Here is a 27274-nt window from a genome sequence, read left to right as displayed (position 1 = left end):
CTGAACCTTAGCAAGGAAAAACAGACAGCAGGGTGGCAAGTGCTCAACTCGTACAGGAAGAAAGAAGAAGTCACATGCCACCGACCATGATTTGGGGGGCTGCAGGCTGCCAGCCCCCTCCTGGAAGCTGCTGGAAGGTGAAGGGGGTGCCCACAGCCCAGAGCCTATTAGGGGCTCAGGGTGTGCTATTCTTGGCCGCAGAAATCTGGATGTATGAAAAAGGCAGGCCCAGCCTAGCACAGCTGGGGTTCTCCCATATGCCAGAGGAGGGAGGGGGAGGAGCCTAGGTCCAAGCCTGGTTTGCCACTGCCAAGCCTTGGAAGTGCAACCATGGGCAAGAGGCCCCTGCTTTCTGGGCCTCAGTTTTCTCGTCTTGGCACGAACCCGGCTTATTCTGTCAGTCTGTCTTCCTCTCATGTTCACTCCTTATCTGATGGGTTCCCGCTTTGGTTCTGAAATTTCAACACAGGAGCCTAGAAGTTAAGCTCAGAAACCCAGCCTAAGCACCATTGATAAAAGTCATTCCTGATCCATCTCTTCTTTCTCCAGAGAGTGCTGACCCTCCTGGCTTGCTCTGGGTCCTGGCCAGGCCCATTGGGATCTAGCATAGTCCCTACAACATAACTGCATTTGCTGAGAGGTCTGTAGCTTCCTAAAAGGCTGTGAGTGCTGCAGCATTTGCAGAGGAAATGATATGAGACCTGGGATTCATTTCCAAATGACCCCATTGAGTAGGGGAATGCTGAGAGTTGCTGAAGCTAGGTAGTGCACACATGCAGTTCATGATATGCTGTTTGTTTTGTTTTTGGTTTTGCTTTTTTTTTTCTGTTTAAAAATTTGCATTAGGAAAATTTCTTGTTTGTTTTTTGGGGAAAAAAAAAAAAAGAATGTAAGTAACCTGAGATCAGGGACCTTGAATTTGTCACCCTAGAACCTTGCTAGAACCTGGTACATAGCAGGCACAAACTTAACATTTGCTACATGATGGTTCTCTAGTAAACTCATCAAGTATAGTGTTTGGAAGTAAACAATGGAGGATTCAACCAAAATCAAATTTTAAAATTTTAGAAGATTCTCTGCTAGTCTTAATTCAAATTGTATCATTCCAACCACACTTATCTGTGAGTGCCTGCTAAATGCCAGGCACCAAAAGATTCACAGGGGAGTAGATCCCAAAGTTTCTTTTCTTAAGGAATCTGCTATCTAATAAGATTCAGGTTGTGAAGCTTTAGACACCAGGTGAGGCCATTCTCGGAGGCATTTTTCAGCAACACTTAGCAAATATATACTAGTCCCACCACTTACAGGGTAGCCCAGTGACCTAAGTCCATGGTTCTCAGCAGTTTTTACAACTCTATCAGTAACAAATTTTAAAACACCCTCAAGATAAACACAAATATATATATAATGGACATGGATGCACATATACACATATTATTAGATATGCTAAATATGATGTGTCTTACAGAACACATTCAAAAATAGAAGTCTGGATAGAATGAGATTTTTTTTAAAACACAAATAAATAATGTTGAATTATTTTCTTATTCCAATGGCCCTTTTTGCTTACTGGGTTTTTGGAGACTTGCATGCACAGTACTAGTATCCTGGGACCTGACAGGCCTGCATGAAGAAGTAATTCCAGTCTGCTTAGTATTCAAGTGAATTTAACACCTGTTTTTCTTCTGCTGGCCACAGCATCCAGTTTCCAGCAACTGGTGACAAATGTGCCTCTAGGTCCTAGAATCTGGGGACCGAAAACTCAAAGCTGAAGATGGGAGAGAAAGCCAAATGCCTCCCTCTCAAATAAACTGGGAGTAGCCCTCCTGTTAATTCAGCATATGTGTATCATCCATCAGAATGTGTCAGGTGCCACACAAGGTGGAGCAAGGGCAACAGAAGCCATGGACCCTGAACCAACACAATTCGGTGGGAAGGACAAAGCCTGGGATACAGGTGACAGTAGTTACAGCCAGGAGGTTCAAGCCAGGAGCTGTGGGAGGGAGAAACTGCTTTCTCCCAAAGGATCTAGGAATACTTTACAGAGGAGGTATCATGGGAGGTAGTGAGGATGGGCAAGATTTGGCCATGCAGAAAGACTTCAGGAAAAGGAAATGTCCTTGGCAAAGATACAGGGGGCAATACATTAAGAGTCACTCTCCTGTGCCTGTCCTGCCTCCCTCTGAAGGTCCCATATGCTGAGGCTGGGCAGGAGAGAGCGAGCACTTACTTAATAGAATAGCAGACAAAAGAGGCAGGGAAGGGCTCTTAAAATGAGTACCTAGGAAACTAGAGACCAAGGCTGCTCTTCTGACAGCCAAACATGCCAGTGGTGAAGGAGGCTGCTGAAGTCATTCAACAAAGCAAGCATTTATTGAGTGCCAAAGGCTAATGAGAGAGGAAGGCATTCTAATAACTGAGCAAGCTCTCCACTGCTGGGGAGGGACAGAGCGTGATGTGCCTTCTCTGCAGGAGGGACAGAAGAGATGACGCCAGACCCTTGCAGGCTCTAAGCATTTTGTGTTTTTGCCTCTAGAACCCGTTCCTGCAGCTAAAGCATCACTAGTAAAGACATACTCACAGGATACCCAGTGTGCACTGGACACTCAAGGAAGGTAAACCGTGGCCCAGACCTTCTCATCACCTGGACACTGAGTTCTAACCAGCTAAATGGGGTAGGGAAAGCATTCTAGGTAGAGAGATTCTCATGGGTGTAAGTGGAGAGGCACAAAAGGGTGCAGAAGCCCAAAATCTTGTTAGGTAAGGCAGATGGTCCTGGGATCTGGCAATTCCAAAGAAAGCAGGAAGTATCATGGTCCCCAGAGGAGAGAAGAGGCCCTGGGGCAGGGCAGAGCAGGTGGGTGGTGACTCTCAGGCTGACCCCATTGGGCCAAGCAGTGGGTACTACATACAGTCAGTGCTTAATAAATGCATTTTGATTGTAGAAGTAAAGCCTGGGATAAGCAGTTCCTTCCTAGAAAGCCCTTGGCATTGCCACATGCTGAGATGCATTTTTAAAATCTTTTAATGAGAGAGAGAAGGAGAGGAGAGGAAAGAGAGAAAGGAGATCTGAAACAGGGGTGGCCCACCCTCACCCCCAGTACCCTGGATCAAAGCCACATTCTAAGAGGGGAAGGGGGACAGAAGCATGAAAAAAAAAAAAAAAAAACAGGAGAATTCATATGGATGTCCTGCATCCCTAACCCAAGCATGCCTATCATTTCTTTTAACTTCTCAACAATTCTGAGATGAGATTATTATCACTCTTTAACAGATGGGAATACTAAGGCTAAGACAGGGTCATATCTGTTGAAAGGGGGAAGTCAGAGAGAGGGGATTTGAGTTTGAATTCATTGTTCTTCCTCTGACTCTTCCTCCAGATGCACGAAAAACTGGGGAAGGTGGCACATGTGCCAACAGGAAGTGCCCAACCTGGGTCCTGTGAACCCTTCTAGATATCTGTAGATGAAATCCCAGGGACTGATGAGGACCCTGCCCCCAGAGTATGGGGGCTCAGGAGTCAAGCCTGGAGATGGAAGCTGCCCTCTAGGACCTTGAAGGTTCTGTGTTAAGGGAAGATCAGAAGCATCCTTAGTCAGTGAGTCCATAGCAACCTGACATTCCCCTTCCCACCCCAGTTCCCTGCTCCAACCTCGAAAAGCAACAGCCACTCTAGTAACCCTCTGAGACCATCCAGGCTCCGATATTGTGCCCCTTCCAGGAGCTAGGAGACCCAGGCTCTAGTTTGGCCTCCACTGATGGGCACTCTAAGTCACCACCTCTTCCAAGTTGCAGTTTCCCTATTGGGTACTGAGAAATGCAGTGACCTCCAAAGTACCTTCAGCAACCCATGAACCTCTTCTTCATTTCCCAAACTTCTTTTCCTTTTTTCCCTGCCCCAGTCCTCAAAAGCCAGAGTTTTGTTTTTGTTTTTGTTTTTGTTTTCTCCCCTCTGCTGTGTTGGCTGCAGGCTGAGCCTGGCCATCACAGCTGCCAGGATCTAGGCTAAGCCATACTAAGAGAAGGCAGGCTCTACACAATCCAGCTAGGGATGGAGGTCAGGGTTTCTGGTGAGGCAGCAAGGGTCCTGATTCAAAGCCAATCCCAAATGTGTCATTGGAGAGAGAGAGACATCCCCAGGGCAATAGAAAGCACAAGTCTTTGGAGTCATGCATACCTGGGTCCAAATACCACCTGCTCCACTTTCTAGCTGTGGGCCCATAAACACATGGCTTTGCTTTTCTGAGCCCCAGCTCCTTGATTAATCCTGTCCTGTTTCAGAGGGCTGGTGGAAGAGTTACAGCACAATGTATGTCACACACACAAACTATTTTTAATCCATCCCTCCAAAGTTAGTACAATAGTAGGACTCCTAAAGTACTTGACAGTCACGGAAACTACATAAGGATGAAAAGCTGCCACCCCTGCTCAGCCAGTCACCAAGGCTGAACAGTTTCCTGATGGAAAGATCCCACCTTCCAGCAGACAAGGGCTCCCCCAGGGAGAGATTCAGGTAGGTCATTTGAGTGTGATACACTTTTGGCTTTTTAAATTGGGTTTAAAGTTATAAAACAATGACAGTGAATTCCTCTTGCCTCTGCAGGCACTTGGCCCCAGGTGGGAATCAGGGGCATTGATGAAAAACCTACCCAACATCTCCCATAAGACCAGGTGGTCCTGAGCCCAGACACTGTCCCCCACTTATCCTCACGGTCTCCTACACCAGAAAGTGGCTCCTCGCTAGTCTCAGTCTAGAGGTGGAACTGCCTTGTGGGCCAACCCCACAGGCACCCCACCCTCCCCCAGACACCCACTCCAACCTAGCCTAATTCGGTCCTAAGTATTCCTAAGGTGCCTTCCAATTTCCCGCTGTAATAAATGGCACAGAATGCAAATGGAGGTGGATGTGGGACACAGATGTTTGCACTAATTTAATTGAGGGAACACCTTGGATTAAACACTTTGCAAAACACTCACAAATAGGTTCAGTGCATTCGGTAATGAAAAGCCTCCCAGCCCCCTGGCACTTTGCTGAGGCTGCCTGGGGCTGGGAGTGGGAGGGGAGAGGGGAGGCTGAGAGTAGGCAGGAGACATGATGCCTGAAACCAAAGGGGAAGGCAAGGAAGGTAGGCCCCTGGGTGGGCTTCCAGCAGATCCTCTACCAGCTGGGGCCCACCCCGGAGAGGTAGAATCTGGAGGGCCAGGGATGGGGTAGGCAGCATCTGCCTCCTCAGGTGGGCAGCTGCTCACCTCTAGGGGTCAGCAACTCACAGCTGCTCCCCAGCCACAGGACAGAGGTACAACCTAGAGACCTCTGCTTGGCTAGCTGAGGCCAGTCACCCACCTGTATGGGACCAAAGTCCCTAGTACCTGCCCTAGCAGTACACACTGTGGTAAGGGAGGCAGGAATGAATAGTCGCAGGCATTTAGCTGTGATCAGTTCCTGGAGGAAGGTAACTTGGCAACCTGGGAGCCTGGAGACAGGGCAGCAGCTTGGCATGAGAGGTCATGCCAAGACCAGTAGAGAAAGGGGGAAAGGTACTCCTGGCAGAGGGAACAGCATATGCAAAGATAATGCTGCTTGGAAGCCCAAGCAATGAATGAGACTCAGGAGAGACTACTCACATGGTCCCATGTCCACTCAAGAGAGGGACAGGTGGCATAAATGAAGATGAGCCACTTCTCCCACCCCAGTGACAGTCAAGCAGGGAAGAGGAGAGGGCAGGGCTCTCTGGGCCAAGGCTCCCGTCCCTGCAAGTTTCCATAGTCGGGCAAATCTAGAATCAGCTCCTATAATGATTGCTCTGTAAGTCTCAGAGTTCAGATCAGGCCTGGATGATTTTATATTCCTGAAAACAGAATCCCTAATTTTCAAACACAATGATCACTTCAAGTGTAATAACCATTATAATAATAACCTCTTATACTTGTGCAGTGCTTTATAGTTTATAAAACACTTTCACATATCTCTTATAATCCTCCACCACAACCCTTCCAGAAAGATGAAACAGGGAGCATGATTATTCTTGCTTTCAAGATGAGAAAATTAAATCCCAACATCTCTGCTGAGTACACAACAGAACCAGGGCTCGAACCCAGCCTGTCTGACACCAAAGTACACATCGTTCAGCCTTTTGGTGGTGCATTTCATGAGTATGAGCATCTGTGGTATACCTAGAAACATAGACTTAGAGCAAAGCATGTTTGGGATATTGGGATGATCCTAAGCCCAGATGCAGAGCAGCCAGAGACAGACAACCCTGGACCAAAAGATGACAAGTGGAGCACTAAATCTCGTGAAAGACACAAAGCCACATGAAGATCTGAGCCATTTCTCCTGGGCTGCCCCTTCCCAGCGTAGAACTCAGACTCTCCTCCATTCCTGACATCTCGCTGCCATCAACTGTCTGAATAACCCAGTATGAGCAGCTGGAGGCCACCCCTGAGTCCTATGCTTCCCTCTGGCCCCAGCACACACCCACAGGCACACATAGGCAGCCCAGCTCATGGGTGGGTCCTGAAGTCATGGTGAATAAAGGAATCCACCTTCCAGGGTGGCTGGTGATCCAGCCAGAATGGACGAGTAAAGGGGCGGGTGGGTAGATGGGGAAGGGGAAACAGGAGCTTTCACCTGGGTAGATCCTTGAGGACCCCATGGGCCCAGTCACAGACCAGACCAACAATGCTTCACCCTCTGATGAAGACTGATGACTCTCAGTTTCTTCTGCTAAAATAATACCCACCTCACCTCATAGGGTCCACGTGAACATGTGTGAAATGAGATATTGGCATAGCAAGGCCAGCATACAGAAGGGGACGGACAAAGCATCTTTCCAACTGGGAAGTAAACGTGACAGAAAGGCAGGTGACCCTGCATGACCTCAATAGGATTCAGTTCCTGAACCTCCACCATTATCCATCCCAAGCTGGGGACCTCATTAGAGAGCATCTCTCGGTTACTACACTCTTTTCTCCTGGGCTCATCCATCCATCCTTTCACTTAACCCTTGCATGTACCTACAGTACCTGATACAGCCAGCCATGATTCTGGATAGTGGGATTAAGAAAAGATTGAGATTCAGCCCTTGACTTGGATATCAGTTTGAAGTCCTTTGATGGTCTACAGCAGAAAGAAGTACAGACAGCAGTGCAGGGTGGGAAAAGCAGGAATACCCGAAGGAGACAGCCAGAGAGGAGATATGACAGGAGGAGCAGGGTCTACCCAGATCAAGGATATTCTAGGCAGAGAAGAAGCACATGCAAAGGCATAAAAGTATACAGAAGGCTGGGGATGTAGCTCAGAGGTAGATCAGCCCTTAATTTAATCCCCAGTACCAGGCACACACAGACACAAAGTATACGGAGTTCACAGGGGAAATTGCATAATCCAGCCTGCTTGAGTCTCAGGTGCAGGAGTGTGCTTCTGTGTCCCAGTGGACAGGGAGGAAGGTGCAGCAAGCAGTGGAAGAGCAGTAGAGACACTGGAAAAAAAGATCAGAGTTGAACTATGCAGCCCATGGTCAGGTGGGCCAAGGCAATTGACTTTCAGCCTGTCAATAGTACAGAGACACGGGTATTCCAGCATGGAAGTGACACAGTCACATAAAGTAGTCCTTCCTTATCTGCAGGAAATAGATTCCAAGTGGATGCCTAAAGCCTCAAACAGTACCAAACACAATATATAAATTTTTTTTTCCTATACATACATGCCTAGTATAAAGTTTAATTTATAATAGGCACAGTAAGAGATTATAATAATCTAATAAGAACTAATAATAAAATAGAACAATTATAACTTTAATTACAGTATATTTCCATATACTATAGTAAGTTATTTGAAACTTAGGAATTGTTTATTTCTAGAATTTTCCATTTAGCATTTTTGGACTATGGTTGACTATGAGTAACTGAAACCACAAAAAACAAAGTAGTGGATAAGGGGAGACTACTACTTACACAGTGTTAATTTAGCTCCAGCTGTTGCAGGCACGGAGCTGGGCTCCTCTGCATGTAGGGGGCTCTTTGGCTAGCTCTGATAACAAATAAATCTGAGTTTCCTCTTGGATTTGTGCAATTAATTACCCCTGGAGAAATGACCAATTTCAGAGCAATTTTTCCTCTCTGAAGAGCCAGACTGGCTGGCTAACTTTGAAGGCAAGGGTAAGGGTCCCACCAGTACCACTAACCCCCCACAGCCAGAGCTGCTGGAAATAGTGCTTGGAAACCCTTTGCAATCTCCTTCCAAGCCTCATAGCTCTCTCTGAGGATTTGAAAGCATTTAGAAAATTGATGGAAATTCCAGGAGCCAAGGAGGAAGAGAAAAGAGGGAAATCCCTTTCACTGGACAAAGATTTGTGACCAACCCTCTGTGTTTCAACGGACAGGGGAAAAGTGAGTAGGTTGGGTGGCTAGCACCCTGTCTTTTCCAAACCCTGCTCAAAGTGGTTCACAGCAGGAGAGCTTCTCCTCCTTTTCTGTCTCTTCTCTCCCCTCCCCCCACCCTTCTTCCAAGCCCCTCTCCAGAAAGGTTTATGGAGAAGGCTCCAAATAGGCCCCTCTCCTGCAGGCATAGTCACACCAACTGAAAGGAGATTTAATTAGCAAAATCTCGTTAGGCAAACGAAATTATCCGTAAGACAATACTCTTCTGGACAGGGGGTATGATTAAACAAAGCCATTAATTGAGAGAGTCGCTTTGGCAGCTCCCAGGATGGGTTCATCTCCAGGCAGGCTCCACTCTGCCTCCTTGGGCCAGGGGAACAGACTCTTGGCCTCCTCCCCTGCCTGGCCCACCTCCTCCCCACTTCATCTCCACTCTTCCGGGGCCCCTCCAGTTAAGGCTGCAGACCTCGGCATCTCATCAGCGGCCTCTTCGCTGCCAGATTCCCGCTAAAGTGCCTTGATTGCATAATGTCTATTTGCATAATGTAAATTGCAATCTCCTAGCTCGGGAGGCAGGAATCACAGAACAGCCATTATTTTTTACCACTCCACAAAAAATTCTACATTTAGAAAGCAGATTTGCAGCTCAGAAAGCCGTATAAATCTGAATCCGCCAGAAACACCATTAAATCACACCAATTAAGCTGGACCCACGAAGAGCCCCTGTCACCGCTCTCTGTACACTCAAGGACTCCCAGCCCAGACAGAGGCTATGAGACATTGGAGGCTGTGGCGGAGAGCTGAGGTAGATGCTAGAATAGGCAGGGAATTCTATCTTAGAAACCTGAGCATATCCCTGCAAAGCACAGCCTCCCAGTAAGAACTAGTGGTGCAAGGCGAAAGAGGGGGTGTAACTGCTCTGTTTTTTCCTAGAGTCTTGCCTCATTTCTGTGGGCATATTGTCCAACTGTCTGTAGACTTTAAATTTTCAGAGTGGGGGAGAGTACGTAAAGGCAAAACCTGTACCTTTCAACAAAAATGATGGGAGGTCCAATGTATTGCACATGGGGGTTTAAACCTCTACTCCTTAATGACCTGTTTTCTCCACTTCCAAGTACCCTTTAGCCAAGCTAAAGGAAAAATCCTGCTTAGACTAGGCCAGGCTGACTGGATTCTGAGTTCCTTTTAAGAGCTGTTTCTAGGATTGACTAGGGAGAGGGGTGAGTCTCAAGACCTCTGGAAAAGTTGGTATTTCCTTGGACAACTACCTAAAACTCCAGCTCCTCCAAACCAGTGCACCTGGCTATTCTTTTGCCTCTTTATTGCTCATTCAATATTCATTTGTCAAAGGGCAAGATGCTAATGCGTATTATTAAAATATCAATAGTTTATGAGTGAACTTTTATGGAGAGTACAGTTAAAGGCAACATTCTTGACCATTGCTGTCAAAAGCAATTAAAAGAAATAATCTTTCTTTCTAATTCCGTTATTTATTTATTTCCTGGGTGAATGGTTCAACCATTATTAAGTACCTACTATGTGCCAAGAATGATTCACATGCTGGGTTTCATTGAGTCCCCACAGCAGTCCTAAAATATGTATACAATCTCATCTCTTTTCTAGAGATGAGGAATCTGGAGACCAAAGTAAAATGCTCAAAATCACAAAGGTGTTAAGTCATGAGACTGGGATTCAAACCCAAGCTTTGGACATCATACCCAACATTTCCCCCCAAAGCTGGAGCCTTGAAAATTGAAATGACCTTCATGTTTTTATCTGTTTCCTTCACCTGCCCAAATTAAACATTAGTTTCCTGACCTAAGTTTCATGAAACGGGAAAGAACAGGAAATGATTCCATAATTTCATTTCCATAAAGAGGGCCTACTTTAGATGTTTCTAAGCAAGTTCCCAGAATCTCAGCCATTGAGGATGATACCATCAGACATACATTTTTCTTTTCTTTTTTTTTTTGCACTGGGGATTGAACTCAGGGTCCTTAACCCCTGAGCCACATCCCCATTATAAGACAGGGTCTTACTAAGTTGTTTAGGGCTTTGTTAAGTTGCTGATGCTGGCTTTGAATTTGCGATCTTCCTGCCTCATCCTCCTGAACTGCTGGAATCACAAGCATGCGCCACCACGCCCAGCAGACATCCCCATTTGACAGAAGAGTAAACTGAAGCTCCTTTTTTAAAAATCTGTTTTTTAGAATTTAGTTATTTTTATTTTTTATTAACATTAATTATACATATTAATGAAATTCAGTATGACATTTCAATCAATGCATACAGTGTGCACTGAAAAAATAATGAGGGCTACAAGTCTTGAGAACAGAGTTCTAAGTTGGATTTCAACTCTGTTACAAACTCACTGTTGTTTCCTAGGGTACTTCTCTTGTTCTCTGAGGCTTCTCTTCATTTGTGCAATACAGAGATAATAACAGGAACCCATAAATTAGGGTCCAATGAAAAAACACAGCCCAAGAGCTTAGCATCCAGCTTTTTATGTAGTAAGTGCCTAGAAGTGCTGCCTCCTAATGTTAACATTGACCTGATGTAGAAGAACCAAAACTCTCCTTCCAAACCCCAGTGACTTTTCGTCTAATCCAAGTCCCCTTACCCCTCTCTTTCCTGCCCCTTCCCTCTGGCATTAGCCATTCTCAGATCTCAGCCTCCTGGGAAGATGGACTGGTTCTGTTTCCACTCTTTGACCTCTTTGGTTTTGTTTACATCTCCTTAAGTCAAAACAAGGCAGCCACAGCACTCAGATTCTCCTCCAAAATATAGCTGCATCTGCTTCAGAAGCATGGACAAAGAAAGGGAGCTTGGTTCCTTAAAGACACAGTCTCCCCAGGTCAGAGGGTGTGGTAGAGGGAAAGGAAGAAAAACAGAAGGCTTGAGGGGCCAGGAAGCAAGGGAAACCAAAGAATTTCCCTTGTCCAATGAGCCCCTTATAGCCTTTTAAACCCTGATCTGTGGTTGAAACCCACCCCAGCTTGGAAAGCCATGGCAATAGAGATGGGGGGAGTGTGGATGCAAACCAAGTGTCAAGGTTTGTGGAGTCCTGGGTCACAGGTCTAAGACCCCTCCAGACCTGACTCTTCAAGCTGTGGGTTGCAAACCAGATATGCTCTCGCTGTGATAGACTGGCAGATAGAGGTTTCTACCCATTGAAGGACCTCCTAGCCTCACCACATCCCCAACCCTGAAAGCCTAGCTTGACTTTGAGAGGCCCTTTAAACTCAGACGTGCAGAGTCAAAGGGGAATTTGATTTATCTAAAGCAATCCCCACCTCCTTTTGTGGTGCTGGAGATTGTGCATGTTAGGCTACATCCCCAATCTACTTTGTTTTTTATTTTAAGACATGGTCTTCCTAAATTGCCTATGCTGTCCTCAAACTTGCTATCCTACATCAGCCACCTGAGTAGCTAAAATTATAGGCATTTGCCATCATGCCCAGCTTACCCATCATCATGCAAGAGGGAGCACATCACTTCCCAGGAAGTCCTTTTCACTTTTACTGGGAAATAGATAAGGCAAGTTGTACCAGACTGCTAGCAGATACTTGACAAATACTAGTTGTAGTAGACTCTAGTTTCCAAAGATGGCTGCAACACGTAATTGGTCCTCAGTATCCATGGATTCCATATCCAGGGATTCAACCAACCATGAATTGAAAATATTTGGGGGGAAATTGCCACTATACTGAACATATACAGTTTTATTCCTTGTCGCTGTGCCCTATACAATACAGCCTAACAACTATTTACTAGCATTTACATTGCATTAGGTTTTAGAAGTAATCTAGAGATGATTTAAAGTTATTCAGGAAGATGTGCATGGGTTATATACAAGTACTACACCCACCATTTTATAAAAGGACTTGAGCATCCCCAGATTTTGGTATCAACAGGGGGTGCTGGAACCAATTTCCTGCAGATATGGAGGAACAAATATATATATCTCCTATCCCTCTTGCCCTATTCAGCATGATGTTGATGCTCCTTTGAGAGGTGGTAGTGACGATAAAGGGTTTATGTACCTTCTCTTTTATATATATATTTTCAGTTGTAGATAGACATAATAACTGCATTTTATTTATTTATTTTTTATGTGGTGCTGAGGATCAAACCCAGTGCCTCACTGTGCTCTATGCAAGCTCTCAGCCACTGAGCCCCCACCCCAGCCCTGTTCCTTCTCTTAAACCTAGATGACCCTTGCACCTATCCCCATCAGAGGATTTGAGAGGATGCAATGTGGGTGGTGCTGCTTGACTTCAGGGAGTAGGTCATAAAAGGCAAAAGAGTTTCTGCCTGGCTTCTGCTCTTTCTCAGGAGGCTTCTCTTGGGAATCAGGCAACCATAATGTCAGGAAGCCCAGGCCACAGGGAAAGGTCACATGGGTCTGGCTAGCTAAGGCCTTAGCCAATGGCTGGTATCAAAGCTCAGAATGACAATGATGAGTGAATGAGTGTTTGGATGCTTCCAGCACCCAGCTTTTGAGTTGCCCCAGCTGAAATCTGAGGCCTGGTGCAACAGAAATGAGCTGGAGGTGACCAGTCCCCATCTAACATTCCCTGCTCACGGAATAAACGTCTTGCAGCTACTGTGTATTTGGGGATGGTTTGTTACGCAGCCTAGTAACTGTGACAGTACTGGAATTAAATTGGAATGTTTGCTATTTCCCAATCAAACCCAGCCCTCACTGGTCTTCTCTAAATCTACAGACTTTGAAACACGTCCTCCTCACCTGGTGCCCGTAGCTCTGTGCCCGCCTCCTCTCCCCTTCTTACTCCCCCTCCAAAAGGCAGCATCCTCAACACCCATGTGGCTTTGGCAAGTTACTGCCTGAAAAATCATTTGAATCCTCCCCATTTCAGAGCTCTGAAGAAACCTGCTTTTCCTGGTTCCTCACTGCAGGTCCAAGAGTGTCCCTGTGAAGGAGCTTTCTCTGGGTGTGGGTGACCCAGTGCTGAGGTGCTCAGCTGCCCTCCAAGACAGGGAGGGAAGGTGCAGACCAATCCCCCTCCCCCCACTCTCAGCTCCCATAAAGGTTCACGCTCAGCTTGCTCCTCATACTTGACTTGACTTATGAGGTCCCTCTAACCTCCGGTGCGAGGAGACATCGATTCTCACAAAGGTCATTATCTCCTACTCTGGCTCCCCCACCCACCTCCAGCTCCATCTCTAGGCAGGCTTTCCTGGAACAGGATGGAGGGAGGCACCCTTCCCTACCCCCTCGGCCTGGGGAGCCGACCACTCCAGAGCCTGGGCTGCAGAGGAGGTGCCTTGGGAGCCCAGGCCCGTCAATCACAGAGGCGACCAGCACTGAATTGCAGGCCATTAGGCGGGAGGCCGGCGCCCTGCTCACTCACCAGGCAGTCATCGGCAGGATGTTAGCCGATCACAGGGCGGCCATTCTTATGATTTATTCAAATACTCATTACAGTCAATCTATTTTTACACAGAGGTGAAGATGTGCGCTGATAACGGTTAATCATTTATAATTCCATGGACTGGTTGGAAGCCAATGTACTATCAAAGTCACAGCAGCAGCAGCAGCTTAGTCGCAGGTAGTCCTGGAAGCAGGGTGGAAGAGCCATGCCTGCCCTGGACAACCCAGCCACACAACTGATGGTCACCAAGTGGCAACCAGGTTGAGGGTGCAGTGTGCACACAAAGTGGGATTCCAGACTTCACCCTCTTAGAGCTCACAGCCTTGCTGGAGAGAACACAGTAAAATGCTGTCCAAAGGAGTGAGCAATGGTGAATGCTGCAGAATGTCAGAAGAGGAAAAATCACTTCTAGCTGGGTTACCAAAAAGGACTCCACTAAGAAGGCTGGAAAGTGGCCAGGCCCTACAGGTGAGCAAATTCTTGCCAAGTGGGGGGGGACCCATAAGCCTGTCTGCAGTGGAGCTCTTATTGGAAGATGAAAGGGAAATGCTCAGTATTATTTCCTTTATCCTCCTTCACACCTCCCCAGAAATAACCAGATGCAAAAGCAAGTCTGGGTTATGAACTTGGTCCAGTTTGGAGACTGATGTTACCTCTTCCTCCTTTTGCTGACCCTGCAAACTCAGCCTATAGGCAGTAGTGGCTGAGGTCTGGCTTGGCCTTACAAAAAACTCAAGAGCTTCCTTCCCCAGCTCTCATGACACACGTAACACATCAAGTCCACCTTAATGCCCAATCAATACAGTCTAATTAAATAGCATGTCATATTACAGGGCTTCTTTGTCACATTCAGACATAATCTAATTAGAACTCCACTGTATTTTACATTCTGACTAGCTCATTGTTGAGTGTTTCTCTTGCACAATGCGTGGCTGTTAAAGATCAGGTCCAGGGCTGGTCTTGAACCCATAACCTTATTGAGTCAGCATGGAAAATGCCAATCAAAGTTACTTACAGTTCAGAGCCCCTTTTCTAGTGAGCAGCATGGAGGACAGAGAGCTTCAGGGTCCTGCTCCAGACTTCACCTGCCAATAAAAGAAAACATCTTTATAGACTGTATGAGATTCTGCTGGGGTGAGAGCAAGAGGGGATGGGGTTGACCCAGAGGTGGATCTGCTCAAGAGCAAATCTGGAGCTGGCAACTCTCCTACAGCGCTGAGTGGTAAAGTTTTCTGGCAAAGGACTCCTGGTGCAAAAGGATTATGGTTTTAAGAGCTAACCAAAACAGAGAAACTGGATCATACCCTCCTCTGGGTGCTCGGTGCCTCAATTTCTTTTGAGTTTCTCTCCTTGCCCTAAAGAAATCCCAGAGAAAAGAGGGTTCAGAGCTGTTGAGTACCCCAAGCTGTCCAAGGCAATAGTCATTACTGGAGCTTCTCAACTGATTAAAGATCCTATCCAGGGGGACAGAGCTGAGGGGTCCCTCAAAATCACACAACCTAGACAGGAAATGCTGCACAGAGCAAACAAATGACGAAACTGATCCTGTTATGATCCTGTTATTTATGGTGGGAAAATGAAAGCCTGGTGGCAGGAGGAACTTTCAGGTAAAATGAAGAGTCCAGGTGGGTGGGAAGGCAAATGTGCATGGCAAAGAATTATGGGAACAATATGGAAAAATCAAAACCCTGACTACTTTTAATTCTCTTCTTGGGATAAAACAATAATTAAAAGGCTGGGGATGTGGCTCAAGCAGTAGCGCGCTCGCCTGGCATGTGTGCGGCCCGGGTTCGATCCTCAGCACCACATACAAACAAAGATGTTGTGTCGGCCGAAAACTAAAAAATTAAAATTCTCTCTCTCTCTCTCTCTCTCTCTCTCTCTCTCTCTCTCTCTCTTAAAAAAAAAAAACAATAATTAAAAAAAAAGTACTGGTTAATAGGTATCTGCTCCATGATCTACACTTGCTAGGAATAAAATCTATAGGTCCTACTAGAAAAACATTGCTGTCACATCACTGGGGAAATAAGATTATCCATCTGAAACAATACCAGACCAGACATCACTATTAAAAAGTTGTGCTTGGGGCTGGGATTGTGGCTCAGCGGTAGAGCACTCGCCTAGCACAGGCGGGACCTGCGGATTCGATTCTCAGCACCACATTAAAAAAAATAAAGGCATTATGTTGTGTCCATCTACAAAAAAGATTCTCTCTCTCTCTCTCTCTTTAAAAAAAAAAAAAAGTTGAGCTAGGATGGATGCAGTGGCACAAGCCTATAATCCCAGTGGGTTGGGAGGTTGAAGAGGATGATTACACATTCAAGGTCAGCCTCAGAAACTTAGACCCTTCAGCAACTTAGTGACACCCTGTCTCAAAGTAAAAGAAAATTTAAAAGGACAAAAGGTAAAGTGGTAAAGGTAAAGATGCTCAGTGGTAAGGTATCCGTGGGTTAGATCCCCTGTACCAAAACATAAATTATAAAAATAGAAGCTGTCGGGGCTGGGCTGTGGTTCAGCAGTAGAGCCCTTGCCTGACATGTGTGAGGCACTGGGTTTGATTCTCAGCACCGCATATAAATAAATGATCAAAATAAAGGCCCATTTAAAAAAAATAAAGGAATCTCTTTTAAAAAAAAATAGAAGCTGTGCTAAACTGCACGATAGAGACAATTGTCTCTTTCTCTCTCCATAGAGAAATGAAGTTGGTGGGAATTGAAGCCATTAAGAGAATTTTTATGGGGAAGTAGAATTTAAGTGGGACCTTGGAAGACTGGGGTAGGAGGACTTGGCTGGAGAAAGGGAGGCAGAGGGTTGCTGGTAGAGAGAGTTTGAATGTTGACTGCCCCTGCAAACCAACGGCCCGTGTGTTAAAGGCTTGGTTTCCAATGTGGGACTATGTGAGGTGTAGAAGCTCTAAGAGATGAGGACTAGTGGGAGGTTTTTAGGTCACTGGAAGTCCTTGAAGATATTGTGGGACTGTGGTTTCTTTCTCCTTGTCTTCTGCTGCCCTGTCATCAGGTGAGTGGTGTTGTTCCACCATGCACTCCCACCATGGTGTTCTGCCTTACCATAGGCCCAAAGCAAAGGGGCCAACCAACCATAAAGTGGAACTTCCGAAACTTGGGGCCAAAATAAACCTTTCTTTTTATAAGTCGATTGTCTCAGGTATTTTACTATGGTAACAAAAAACTAACTGACACAGAGGACATGACAAAGAAGGGGAGCAACCTGAGCAAAGGCAAGTGGGGAAAGCATGGAGGCCCCGTGACAGCACAGAGATTGGTATATCTGAAATATAGCAGAGAAAGAAATAATCCCAGTTAAGAAAGAATGGCCAGAGAATCCAGGACTCCAAGCATCAAGCCAGAGAAATCAGTCTGGGCTATGAGGTCCTAGAATTACTTGAGGTTTTTCCATAAGGAAACTGTAAGATGTAGTGCCCCTCACCTGCACCCTTTAGTATTTCTCCTTTAAATAAGACAAGAGAGAGAGATCTTGGAAGAAGGTGGAATTTCAATGAGAAGATTTAGGTATGGGATTCCAGCTTAGTGGTGCATGCCCATAATCCCAGCTACTCAGGAGATTGAGGCTGCAGGATTGAGAGTTTGAGGTCAACCTGATGAACTTAGCAAGATCTTGGCCCCCACAAAATAAAGTTTCAGACATAAGATATAGTGAAATGTGCTCCTGGAAATAAATTGTCACTCTTTTCCATAATGATATCCTCCAAGCAAAAGCTCTTCCTCTGAATCTGTTTACTAACGCCTGCATGATGAAGGTTCTCTGTTCATAGAGGTAACTCACAGACAAAGCCAGGCCACCAACTTGAGTAACTGAGGAAAAGTGCCATTTCTTATGCATCATTATGTCCCCAGAACCTAGCAGAGTGCCCAGCATGAGTCATGTTCTGAGTAAATATCTATTGAAATGCTCCAACCAGGATCTATAACCAGCACCTCAGAACCAGCCCTGGGTTGGCAATGGGTTCCAACTGTGTCATTCTCAACCACTCACTTATTACTACTGAGCACTGCATGCACTCAGTACACAAACCTCTATGTGAAATTACATGGAGCTGTTTGCCCTGTCTCCACCTTCTGTGACTGTCCACCTGAGACACCAGCATCTTGGAAGAAGATATGGCAGCCTTTCTATTTGCACATGACACAAAAAGGGAAACTCCTGTGCTGGAGGGATGGATTCAAGAATCAAAAAGCTTTGAACATGCTGAAGGAGGGACCAAAACTAAAAAGTCCATTTTTTTCTTTACCATTTTTAATTTCTTATATAATAATATCGTGACAACCACGAATGAAATAATTTTGAAAGTAAGGAACAATTGTCCACAATCTCACTCATACCCATCCAATTATATTCTATGTCCACATGCAAATCCACCTTTTTCACAAAATCATAGCAAAAGATTTGACGTGTGTGTGTGTGTGTGTGTGTGTGTGTGTGTGTACACACACCAAACCTGCCTCTCGTATTCAAAAATTGCAGATGGGCATGGTGCCTACACCCACAACCCTAGCTATTCAGGAGGTTGAAGGAGGAAGATTCTAAGTTCAAGATCAGCCTGGGTAATTTAGTGAGACCTGTCTAAAAATTTTTTAAAAAATAAATAAAAAGAGTTGTGTATGTAACTCAGTGATAGAGCATTCCTGGGTTCAATCCCCAGTACTGGAAAAAAATAATGCTAGAAAAGGTTGGCCTGATTGAGGGGGAAAAAAAACTGAGTTATTTGAGTTAAATGCAACCCAGGATATGGAATTGCTGCATCTCATTAAATGTGACCTTGGGTTGCACTAATAGCAATACAGTGTCCAAACTGAGGGCATGGATGATCTCCCCCACTTTGGACTTGTCAACCCATATTAGTTCTACATGCAGTTCTGACATATTTGAGAGCAATGAGTAGAAAAGTGAGGTGGAGAAGCTGTCCAGTTGTTAAATTGTGTGTAAATTCTAGTGGTTAAAAGTGTAAGATCTGGAATCATATTGTAAGTCCCATCTTGACCAAGGACAAGCTCCTTTACTCCTCCGTGCCTTAGTTTTTCATCTGTAAAATAGGCCTAATGAAAGTGCACTTCTGGGCTGGTAGCTCAGTGGTAGAGCACTTGCCTAGCGAGCATAGGCCCGCGGTTCGATTTCCAGCAACACACACACAGAATAAAAAGAAAAAAGTTTAATTTACTAGAGTGGTTGTAAGCATTGAATGACCTCATATAATCTAAGATGCTTATAATACTGAGGACCTCACACAGAATAAGCATTCACTAAATGCCTGCTATTATTATTGCTTTCATTATTAGGAGGCTGTGAGGTAGAAAACATGGTAGAAGTAACTACAGGGGTATCTTCATTTGTCCTTCTGTAATATTACCTATTGGTCCTAACAGTATTGACTAAAGCAATGTGTTCCCTCTTTCTCATGGTAGTTCTCCAAATATTTGAAGAAACTATGTGAATGAGGGACTGCAATATTCTAAAAGGTAAGATTGAGACTAACTGTGGACCTTAGAGAAGGCCAATCTTTAGTTGAACAGAAGAAGGAATACTCTGGCAATAAGAATTATCAAATGGGCTGGGAATGTGGTTCAATGGTAGAGAGTTTCCCTGGCATGTGTGAGTCCTTGGTTCCAACCCCAACCCTGGAGGGGAAAAAAAAAAAAAAAGAACCATTGAAAATTGAGTCATGATTCCTGGAAAAGTAGTGAACTTCCAATATGGGAAGGATAATCCTGCATTGGGTAAGAAGTTACTTCATTGCATCATTTCCCAGATTTGGATTTCAGTCATTAGTAAAATGCATTCAACGTTGGATAGGGTTGATAAAAGTTAGATTTTGATAAAACATTAATAGTGTCTTCTTTTATCATCATTCATAAAGTTCTTCAACCCCCAAAATGAGGACAAAAACATGACAATGAAGAGCCATCCCTTTACCAGGTGTGGTGACACATGTCTGTAATCCCAGCAATTTGAGAGGCTGAGGTAGGAGGATCACAAGTTCAAGGCCAGCCTCCGCAACTTAGCGAGGCCCGAAGCAACTTAGGGAGACTCTGTATCAAAATAAAAAATAAAAAATGCTGGAGATGTGTCTCAATGGCAGAGCACCCTTAGGTTCAATCCCTGGTGCCACAAAAAAAAAAAAAAAGAGGAAGGAGGAGGAGGGGGGAGAGGGGAGGGGAAGGGGGAGAAGGAGAAGTAGAAGTCCATCCTTTGAATTGAATAACTAGAAAATCATAAAAAGCATATTTTTTCTCTCTCAGTATTTCTCCATTTCTCTCTCTCTCACACACACACGTGCACGTGCTACTTCACCACGCTGTCTTTATCTATCATTCATCATCATGAACCAGTTGGAGAAGTTTCCCCAGGACTGACTGGTGGGTGCCTGGGCACCACTCATGTGCACATTTTAGGGCTTTCTAAAGCTCACAGACTCTGATCCCGGCAGGCAAGCATGACAAAGGACTTTAGTCATGCAATAAGGCAACCAGAATTAAAACTTGTTCACCATGATGTTCACCATGATGTTCACCATCTTGTTCACCATGAAGATAAGATGGAAACATGAATGAGACAAACAATTCACATTTGTAGACATACAGGAGTTTGAGGAAAAGACAAATGAGGAGGGAGTTGTTAAATAATCATATTTGTTTGGATGAAAGGATGAGAGAGGGATAGAAAAAAGCTTCCCAGAGAAGACAGTACAGCAGAACTTGACTCAGCACCCTCAAGGTGGTTGTATGTGCATCCATGAAACACACCCAGAGAAGTCAGAGGGGGGAGGAGAGCTTGGGTGTAAAATGCACGAGCCATGGTCTAAGACAGAGAGCACTAGATAGATGTGGGTTCATACCCTGTCACTGACTTATTCTTTGATATTGGACAAGGACCCTTACTACTCTGTTCCTCAGTTTAACAATCTAAAAAGGATAGAGTTAGACTACTAGATGATTCACAAAACAAAATTCCATCTGATATCTATGTATGTCTGAGGTTATCCAGATTATCTACAGGGAATGCTTCTCTTCCTAAGGCAGCTTAGTATATCATTGTGGCTTAAGAGTAAAGAAGCTAGAGTCACACAGCTCTGGGTTCAAGCTGAAGTCCATCATTTGTATAACCTTAACCTCTATGATCCTCAATGTTCTCATATCTAAGATGGGGTACTAGAAGCATCTTTAAATGAGATAATAGATGCACAACATTTAATGCATTGCCTGGAACATATCAGTGACTTGATGGGTTTACTGTTGTTATTCTGTGTTATAAAACAAAAGCTGTAGCCAGGCGTGGTGGCACATGTCTGTGATCCCAGCAGCTCCAGAGAATGAGGCAGAAGGATCTTGAGTTCAAAGTGAACTTCAGCAAAAGCAAAGTGCTAAGCAACTCAGTCTCACTGAGACCCTCTCTGTCTCTAAATAAATACAAAAAAAGGGCTGGGATGTGGCTCAGTAATCAAGTGCCCCTGAGTTCAATCCCCCCCACAAAATATAAAATAAAATAAAGGCTGTCTAGCAATTAGAGAAATGCAAATTAAAACTACACTGAGATTTCATCTCATTCTAGTCAGAATGGCAATTATCAAGAACACAAGTAACAGCAGGTGCAATGGCCACATGCCTCTAATCCCAGTGGCTTGGGAGCCTGAGACAGAAGGATCACAAGTTCAAAGCCAGCCTCAGCAACTTAGTGAGGCACTAAGCAACTCAGTGAGACCCTGTCTCTAAATAAAATACAAAATAAGGTTCAAGATATGGCTCAGTGGTTGAGTGTCCCTGAATTCAACTCCCAGTACAAAAAAAAAAAAAAAGAATACAAGTAATAATAAATGTTGACAAGGATGTGGGGGAAGAGATACACTCACACATTGCTTGTGGGACTGCAAATTGGTGCCACTCTGGAAAGCAGTATGGAGATTCCTCAGAACCACCACTGGACCCAGTTATCCCACTCCCACGGTTTATACCTAAAGGACTTAAAATCAGCATACTAAAGTGACATGGCCAAATCAAAGTTCATAGCAGCTCAATTCACAATAGCCAAGCTATGGAACCAATATTTCAATAGATGAATGGATAAAGAAATTGTGGTATATATACACAATGGAATATGACTCAGACTTCTGCTGGTAAATGGAGGGATCTAAAAACTATAATGCTCAGTGAAATAAGCTAATCCCAAAAACCCAAAGCTCAAATGTTCCCTCTGATATGCAGATGCTATCACACAACAGGTGGGGAGGGAAGAATAGAAGTTGGTTGGATTAGACAAAGGGAAATGAAGGGAAGGAAGGGGAGATGGGAAAAGGAAAGACAGTGAATTCAGCAGATGAATGGGGAAAAAGAGGCAAGTGAAAACTGACGACTTTGGCATTCATCTGCTGCATGTGACAAGCTTTCCTGTTCTTAACCCAAACCAGAACTTGGGGATGAAAACCAAATTGTGACAACCCCTCCTTGAGCACCAACAGGCTCCCTGGATGCCCCCCTATAGGCATGGGACAAATTTTCCAAAGGGGAAAAAGAACTTCAACGGAAAACTCTGAGTCAGCCCATTCTAGAATGAAATGTCTGCAAGACCCCTGTCTCTCCAAACATGGTGCCTTGCATCTCTCCACCACGTCATCCACGTCACACACTTCTCCACCTGCAGTCCCTTGTCACAGATGACGTTTTGTAGTTGCTTTTACTTGTTCAATGAGACCATCAGTTAGACATTGAAGTCCCTGACCAGTGGGCTCTAATTGACATATAACTGAGTAAATGAATAAAGATATAATTACCTGGCTCTAAATATTTGGGTATGAGTCTCTTACCCACTGGCTGGGAGGGCACTACATGGTCTTCCTCTAAGTCTGGTAAGCATAAATTCTAATTCCTCACCCATCCTCAACCCTCCGGGGCCACAGGCACACAGTTGCAGAGAACCTGCCAAAGGTCCCTCAATCACACTCCCCAGGCCCTACCCAAGCCCCACCTCTGACCTGGAGTCTGTACCTACAAATTTAAGTATGAATCTGAAATCCTGAAAGGACTCTTAACACTGATGGTTTTAATCCTGATGATTTTTCTACCTGGGAGAAGGAACTAGAGATGTGTTGGGTGTTCCTGGCCCATAGCCTCTCCCTGCTCTTGCCCATCTACCACCCATCCCAACCTCCTGCCCTGAGATCTTCCTGAAATACAAATGAGATCATATCCACCTCTCCTTAAAACCCTTCTAAGACTCCTTATTGCTTGTCAGAGGCTGCCAAATGGCAACCCCTAGGCTGACTCTTGCCTATCTGGTGTTTTTTAAATAAATTCTGCCTACATCTAAATGTTTGGGAAAATTTCACATTTAAAAATCCAGCCAGTTATGTACACCAAAATTTACCAATAAAAAAAAAAACATGGAAAAAAAACTTTTTAAATAAAAATTCAGCTGTGTGTGGCAATGCACACCTGTAATCCCAGTCATTAGGAGGCTGAGGCAGGAGGATCACAAATTTAAGGCCAGCCTGGGCAACTTGGTGAGACCCTCTCTCAAAATGAAAAAAAAGGGGGGGGGGCTGGGATGTAGCTCAGTGGTAGAGCACCAAAATAAAATAAAACTCAGATTTCCAACTTTTCACCCAAACTTAGGTTACTTAGCCATACCAACCCTGCATTTCCCCCGGTGATCATTGGATGGCGTTGGATATCTGCCACCCTCTTTGACAGGCACAAGTCCTCCGGTTTGTCCCCTAGAGAGAAGGCATGTGTTGCCTCTGAGTTCTCACAGGGTCAGGCACCTAGAGTCTGACTCTACCCCCTGCTGCCCTTCCCCCAACCCGACCACGGGCTGAGGAGCTTCCAGTTCAAGGTGGCAGCATGGAGTGGGTGGGGGGTGGCACAGGATGGCCTCAGCTGTGCTGTACCCAGCTGGAAGCCGAAGCAGGAAAGCCAGGAAGCACAGCACCGCTCCCACCTAGACCCACTGAGCATTCTGTCCTCTCGCCTCCTACACTCCTGGCTGGAACAGAGCCCAAAAGGTCTTTCTGCAGTTTTCCAGGAATGCCAGTGGCCCTGAGGCAGGTGCTGAACATGCCCACAGCACCCCCCCACACCTTCATTCTGGAGGTCCCCACCCTGGGCCTAGCCTCTCCCCACCCCCACCTCTGTGGCAGCATCCCCGCCCTTTATTTCCATCCCACTCTTCCTATCAAAGCCCTAACAGCACATATTTTGTTAATTGTACAAACCTAATGGGGGAATGCATTGGCAAAAAAGGGTAATGGCCATCAGACCAGCAATAAAACAAAATTAATGGCCCATAGGAAGAAATCATGTCCACTTAATCCCGGCTCTGAAACTCTAATAGAATAATGGAATACCAACCGAGGGTTTTTTCTCTCTATGCAGATTGCTTACACCATGTTAATCACTTGCAAAGCAGGCCACATACCACTCTGGCTCACATGACCCTCCAGGGAAAGTAGCAGACCAGAAACATTCAGTGCAAGGCTCATTACTGACATGCATCACCGCGGTAACACCTTTCCTCCCTCCCCCAGGTGACTCAGGGACAGCCAGTGTGGGGCGTCATTGAGGGCCATCAGGTGTGGTGGGTTGGAAAGCAAGACACAGAATACCTAATAATAGCAAGTATTTATTGAGTGTTTACTATGTGCCAGACTCTGGGCTAGCTAAGCACTTTCTATATGCTATACTTCTGCATATCCCATTCTCAGTCTCTGTAGCTGCATGGTGCTCTAAGGTAGCCACTAGCCACATGTGGCTCTTTAAATATAAATTCTAATTAATTAAAATGTAAAATTCGGTCTCCAATCTCACAAGCCGGATTTCAAGTGCTCAACTGCCACATATGGCTAATGGCTGTTGCACCAGACTGTCAACCCCTTTTCAAATGCACAGAAAAGTTATGTGGCTTGGCCAATGTCAAACTGTTAGTTAGTGGCACAATTTGGTACTAAAATCCAGATCCCCTGATGGATAGTTTTCAGTGGCTACAAGAAAGGACAGAGCCACATCCAGGCCCACAGGTGGCACGTGAGAAGGAGCAATGTCTCCTTCAACCTTCTGGGAAAGTCCTGGGGCTGACTGCAAGCATCTGGGATGAGCCTGAAGACACTGCTCTGCAGAAAATCAGGGAGGGAAGAAGTGAGGGCAGCCTGCGCCTAGAAATTGCAGTGATTAAAAGCATGACATTTGATGCCACTATCTTTTGGGAATATAGTAAAGCAGTATTGATTACAATTAAAAATACACATACACTTGGATTGAGCAATTTCATCTTGAAAATATATCCTAAAGAAAGAAAAGTATTGATAAATAATGGTAATGCAACATTGTCTGTAGTGGAGAGAAGCAAAAAACCCAGAAATGGACGGATAACGTGGTACAACCATATTGTAGATAGATGTAACTGTTAAAAAGAGCCAGTCAGATCTACATTCTTCACTATCCGAGATGGCCATGATGTCCAAAGAAAATTAAGTAGCAGAGTGATTTATGCAGTGTGATTCCATTTTTGTAAAAACAGAGAAGCCTCTAGAAAGGGTTTATCGATTTGCAGGGGTTTGTGTGAACACAAGAGAGTGTGGATGGGTACAGACCAGGGTGTTCATATTGGTGCTGACCAAAGCTCTTGTTTTTAGTGGATCTTTGCCTTTTTTCACTAGCTTCAGTGAGCACTGCCACTTTTATGATTTTTGAAAAGAAATTTAATATAATTAAAACATGGATTTAAAAAAAAGGAGGTTTGACTCAAAGAAGCAGTCTTACTAGCTGTATGGCCTTAGTTAGGCAAGATCCTTAATCCTTCTCAGACCTAGTTTCCTTACCTGGAAATTGTTAACAAAATTATATCATGAAGCTGTGGGGAGACTGATGGAAAATTAATTAATTTCTATCACCATCATGCTACTCTATCATGCTACTCCACGGGCCTTTTCATTTCCTACCCAGTACACAGAGGTAATTCCCGTTCATCCATCCTGGGCTCTCTCATAGCACTTAAATCTATACCACTAAGGGCTCCTATATTTTGCCTGATACTATAGTTAGAATATGCATATCTCCCCAGCAGATTATAAGTGACTTGCAAGTAGGTGCAGTTGCAATCACTCATTTGTTCCCTTAATAATTGTGTCCTACGTATGTATAGCAGACACTGTGCCTGATAGAGGAAATACAGCAACAAACAAAGCAGAGAGCTCACATTCGAATGAGAAGAAAAAAACTATAAATAGAAAGAAAAAAGATATATATAGTATAGCCAGGCCTGGTGGCACATGTCTGTAATCTCAGCAACATGAAAGATTGAAGCAGGAGGATCACAAGTTTGAAGCCAGACTCAGCAAATTAGTGAGACCCTGTCTCAAAATAATAATAAAAAGGACCAGAGATGTAGCTCAATGATAAAGTGCCCCTGGGTTCAATTCCCAGCAATCCCCCAAATAGACACACACACACACACACACACACACACACACACACACACACAGTGTGTCGGGTGATGATAAACACAAAGAAGAAAAATGCAGCAGAATGTGGAGATGGCAGTGACAAGGAGGGAAGGGTGGGCATTTGAGGTAGTGGGGTCAGGAAAGCCCTGTGAGTTCTCTGAGAAAGTGCTCTTTGTGGCACTTGCCACAGGCCCAGTAAGATCAGCAGTTGCCCAAAAGACGTTAGTTGAAGAATAAAATAAAATAGAATTGAGGTAGGGCAGAGAATAATTAAAACAACTTAAAAACATGTCTCCACTTCTGGGTATATGACATGGGCCCCCAAACATCGGAAACAGAGACTCAGATGCCCTTACACGTCCAGCAACACTCACCACGACAGCCAAAAGATGGGAGCAACCCCAGTGTGTGTTGACAGATAAATGGATAAGCAGAATGTGTTTGCTATGGTGTGGGTCTCAATGTCCCCCAAAGGCCTGTGTGTTGAAGGCTTGGTTACAGCACATGGCACCACTGGGAGGTGGTAGAACTTTTAGGAGGTGGGGCCTAGGGGGAGGAAGTTAAGTCACTGGGGGAGTACCCCTGAAAGGGATATTGGTCTTTTCCTCTCTTTGCTTCCCAGCTGCTGTGAGGTAAATACATCTCTACCATGTGCTCCTGCTGTGATGTACTCTGCCACAATCCTAAAGCAGCATGACAAAGCAACCATGTGCTGAAACCATGAGCCAAAATTAACCTTTTCCTTTATTAAGGTGATTTTCTCTGGTATTATATCTCGGTGACAGAAAGTTAACACAATGGGAATATTATTCAGCCTGAAAAAGGAAAGAAATTCTGACACATCCAACATGGATGAAGTTCAAGGACATTATGCTAAGTGAAATAAACCAGTCACAAAAGGACAATATTCTTTGATTCCATGTACACAAGTTATCTAGAGTAGTCAAATTCCTAAAGACAGAAAATAGAATGGTGGTTGCCAGGGATGAGGGTGGGGTGGGGTGGATGGGGAGTTGTATTTAATAAGGAC

The 27274-nt window shown here is 44.9% G+C and overlaps 1 protein-coding gene across 3 annotated transcripts in view; it reads right to left on the bottom strand.

The window, feature by feature from the left end:
- The window catches only part of Pknox2 (PBX/knotted 1 homeobox 2), a 266622-nt gene that overhangs the window by 180208 nt on the left and 59140 nt on the right, over nucleotides 1–27274 (bottom strand). For all 3 annotated transcript variants that reach the window (XM_027945514.2, XM_071617192.1, XM_071617193.1), the window contains one exon: nucleotides 14794–14863. The gene's annotated coding sequence lies outside the window, so the exon portion shown is untranslated. The remainder of the gene's footprint in view (nucleotides 1–14793; nucleotides 14864–27274) is intronic.

This window comes from Marmota flaviventris, chromosome 9 (assembly GCF_047511675.1).
Source record: "Marmota flaviventris isolate mMarFla1 chromosome 9, mMarFla1.hap1, whole genome shotgun sequence".
Lineage (NCBI taxonomy): Eukaryota > Metazoa > Chordata > Mammalia > Rodentia > Sciuridae > Marmota > Marmota flaviventris.
The sequence above is the reverse complement of the archived record's forward strand: the minus strand, read 5'-3'. Positions and strand labels throughout refer to the sequence as shown.